Below are 4,445 nucleotides of genomic sequence, written 5' to 3'. Positions count from 1 at the left end.
AATAAATGTTAATATGAATTTATCGCTGTTTTATTCGAAATTCTGGCAATAATATTCCCCTTTTAAACGTTTTTTGAATTAATTAGATTGCATCGAGGCACGCTTCCTGTTGCTGCATGTCAGCGCCTCTAATTAAAACAAATAGCCAGCGCATTACTTACTGGCTGAATGATTGATCTCCAATAGCTGTGACGATATTGGGTCCAGGGAAACAGCTATACTATTACTCCACAGGCATTCAGGAGACAGTTACAACTACGTGAGAGCGATTTGTGTGAGTGAGCAGATGGACTGCTAAATCACGAGTTCCTGTAGCTCATCATCATGTTGAGGCAAAGCACAAGCTTTGAGGAGTAATGTATCAGAGAAACGTGTAGCTGTGTCAGCATAATTGCTGAAAGTGTACTATGCGACGTTTATTTTGCCCTGAAGTACTGGAAGCGCATTAGGATCCTGTATTAGGTCTATAAGTTGTAAGTAGGCTACTTAGGTTTTCTTATTGGTAACTCCACGTAGCGCTCTGTATGAAAATCACTGGCTGTGCTGTGTGCAGTCTGTGGCTAGTTTGCATTGCTGTCTGCCATTGTAGTGTTGGGCAGCTGGATGTTAACAGCGCGTAGCGCTGCGCAGTTGGAGGTGAGCCGCCAGCAATGGTGGATGTGGGGAGAGAAATGGCGGAGTTTTGAGAGCGGATGATCTGGACGTGTGTCCATCAGAGACAGTACATTTGTAAGACTGGATGTCATGAACTGCTATATGTATTATGACTTTTGAACACTATTAAGGTAAATACATTGTTTGTTCTCTATCAAAATCTTTCATTTGCTAACTATGCCTATAAGTAGTTAGTGCCTTCAGTAGTTTGAATCTTTTATTTAGCTGGCAGTAGTGGCGCTCGCTGTATTGCAGTAGTTCGAGTAACGAAGATTTTTGTGAGGTAAGTGATTCATGAAAGGTCTAGATTAATGTTAGTCAGGGCCATTCTTTTGTAGGGATGTGTGAAAGGCAGATTGCGTTGCGCTAAAAAATATTGTGTGTCAGTTTAAACACAGCCATGTATAATTGTTCAAAGGGTACGTTTCAAAGTGAAAGGGTCTCTTAAAGACAAATGACGTACTAAATTACAATATAAAGTATTCAGCAACCGGCATGCAAATTAATTTCGGTATAATTTTAAGTCTACCATATTTTTTTTCAAACGTGTTACGGTAATTGGTTGCAAATGTGAATGTGCCTATTCTTTCCTGCACTGGTTCGTTGGATGGTTCAAATGGCTCTGAGCACTATGGGACTTAACATCTATGGTCATCAGTCCCCTAGAACTTAGAACTACTGAAACCTAACTAACCTAAGGACATCGCACAACATCCAGTCATCACGAGGCACATAGAAAATCCCTGACCCCGCCGGGAATCGAACCCGGGAACTCGGGCGTGGGAAGCGAGAACGCTACCGCACGACCACGAGCTGCGGACGGTTCGTTGGAAACTAAGTTGGACTCTACGTTGCTTAGATGTTCTTAAGTAAGAGAACATAGTACTGAATCTTTGTAGACAAAGTTTATGACAAGCACGTACTTTTTGCGCATGTAGACTTTCCATGCATATTCTACTGATGAAATCTTCTTGAACATTCATTCGGGTGGCTGTGCCGAAATTCTGCCACGCTGCCATGAGAGTGACACTCACGCGAAACATCGTGGAATTTCGGCACAGGCGCCCGGATTAAAGTTCGAGAAGATTTCATCAGAGACGTACCTGATTTTGAATAACCGTATGTGATACATTTATTTTATTTAAGTATGCGTTTGCAGGAGAGAACATTGTTCAGGGCGCAATAATAAACTGTCTACTAGTTTTTAACTTTTGAAACAACGGCTTGTAAGTGAAAAGGAAATAGCTTTATTTCCTTTTCACTTACAAGTCATCGTTTCCAAAGTTGATAACTAGTAGGCAGTTGCAGTTCTTCTAAATTATATTGCTATAATGCAGAAACATTGAGTAACTGAAGCAGTTTGCACACCATACATCGTAGGTCGGATTGCAATATGTATTCCAATAAACAGACCTTAGACTTAATGACCAGTTGGTTCATGAGACAGACTATTCTCGCATACTGGCGATAGTTTGTATTTTGCGTAATCTAGAAACACAAAAAGTCCTAGTAACGCGGCCTTCCAGTTTTAATTCACATCTCTCGTGTCTTGTGTACTGTGATAGTGCTAAAGGAGGCCTTGTGTACTACGTTAGGCAAGACATTCACAGTCATTTCAAGCTAACATCGATAAACAATTTTGAAAATCGTACAGCCCATAACGGACAATGCTTTCATTTGAAAAACATATCGAAATCATCGACAAACAAAATTATCAAAATAGAGATGTTACAATAATCGACTTGTGGCATAATTACGTCAAATTTAATGATTCCATGCATGTTCTGCATTACGCTGCCGCAGCTGTTAATGGTGCCTCAGCTGCTGTTAAGATATGCTTTAATTTCCACTGACGGTTACGTTCATTAAGCCACGTGTTCTCCGAGTTCGCACCATGTTTCCAACTTAGTTTCCTACCATTACTGGGCGACCAACGTTTGCAACATGTGGCAAACGTGTTTCGGAGCACAGAAACACCTATGCGCGCGCAGAGTCGGTCAAAGGGAACTGCTTCTGGTCAACCACCACTAGCTGCTGCTCCACGTGCCAGTTTATGTTTATGCTTCAACTTCCTATTTCGCCTGTAGTATTGTGATTGTTTCGTAAATTACCACATTATTTACGAAACAATCACAACACTGAACGAGGTAGCGAACTGTGAAACTGATAATGTTATGTCGATCAGAGGAGAGTGCCTTTGGAGAGTCAGAAATGTAACGCAGAATTTGGGTTTGTGCTGGGGATTGTGCAAGCGTAGGCTTGTTTTTAAATAAGCCTTATTGACAGCCACATATCAAAACTTGGAAGCTCCGACAACATGAACAGAAATATCTTCAACAGTTAAAATCAGGAAAGAGCAATATTCTGCCTAGGAATAACTGTTACAACAATTGGCCTCAGGTAAATAAATATAAGGAAAACTTTTGTTAAACAGATCCAAGTATTGCTAAACAGTATTACTCAGCCTAGGTGACATTATAATTGGGAACCTGTCAAGAAACAAACCTCTTAATATCAGCCTCTAATAGTGTCAGTATGTGGGTGTTATGTTGACGCATTGTGCAATGGATTGATCTGACAAGTACCTTTTGGCTCCTGCAAGAAGCAATTCCCACACCACACTACTACAGCAGTCAGACAGACGCTCCTAACGTACCAAAAATGCCTGAATATCTTCTGGAGTCGTCCGCTGCAAGGAAAAGACATAAAAATATTCTATTTTCTTACGTAACTAGTGGGATACTTGGGTACTGGAGTATTGCTAGTTAGTGTAAGAAAAACACTAAACGAAAGGAAAATATTATTTATTGAAAAATCTGAAAAAATCAAGTGAAACTTTTATTTATAAACTGATACACAAATTTCCGGGTTCTTTTCGAAATAGGAGCTTACCTCCTATGGATAGGAATCCTGTTAATGAAATTTATATACAAAGTGTGGGAAAGCTTTTTTATCCCTTTTCTTTAAGAATATTATTTATTCGGCAGAATGGCTTGAATAATTATCTGATTGAATTTTTCTAAGTACGGTCGAGGCTGGCATGTGAGAAATGTAATGGAGTGACGTGAATGAAGTATATTATTTCTAATGGAGGAAAGATGGGGCTCGCCTATGCTGTAGCGCAAAATACCATGAGCTGCGACGACTGCTGCCTGTGTCGTTCGCCGCTGAAAAGTAACAAAACTACCTCTTTCTATCTGGATTGACCTTCGCCAATCGAACTCTCACTACGCCTTGATGAAGTCAAGGTCTCCTATTTGCCCCTCGTCTACCTATTGGCGTGGTATACTGGTCAGATAACCAGTCCACCGCGTTGCCACTCAATGTCCGCTTGCAGGCGACAACTAATACTCTGTCTGTGTTCACACCGCACATTAAGTGTCGCGGCCAACACAGTGAGCAAACACTTAATCGCGAGTGACTCAGTATAGAGTATCGCTCCAATTTGCTAGCGACAGATGTGTTCTCTCAGTGCAGTACTGAGTAGAGACTTTGTTCCTCACTCTCTGCATTCATGCACGAGCGCACTCGCTCCCGCTACGTGTTCCCTCTTCAAGAGTGTCACCGGAATGACCCCTCTCCAGGCAAAAAGCGAAAGGGCATATCATCCGCTGTCTTTCCCTCACTCCTCCAGCTCATTGTGTCAGAAATAGTCCGCCAACCAGCGCTACTCTTACACATGCTCCGTTAGAGCCGACCAATCCGGAAATATATAGCATCTGCGTTAGGCATTTACTGTCCACTTGTGAGAACTCTGAAACTGCACACTAGGTCCATCAAAAATGCGTATG

The sequence above is a fragment of the Schistocerca piceifrons genome, chromosome 6 (genome assembly GCF_021461385.2).
Source record: "Schistocerca piceifrons isolate TAMUIC-IGC-003096 chromosome 6, iqSchPice1.1, whole genome shotgun sequence".
Taxonomy (NCBI): Eukaryota; Metazoa; Arthropoda; class Insecta; order Orthoptera; family Acrididae; genus Schistocerca; species Schistocerca piceifrons.
Note: the sequence above shows the minus strand (reverse complement) of the source record.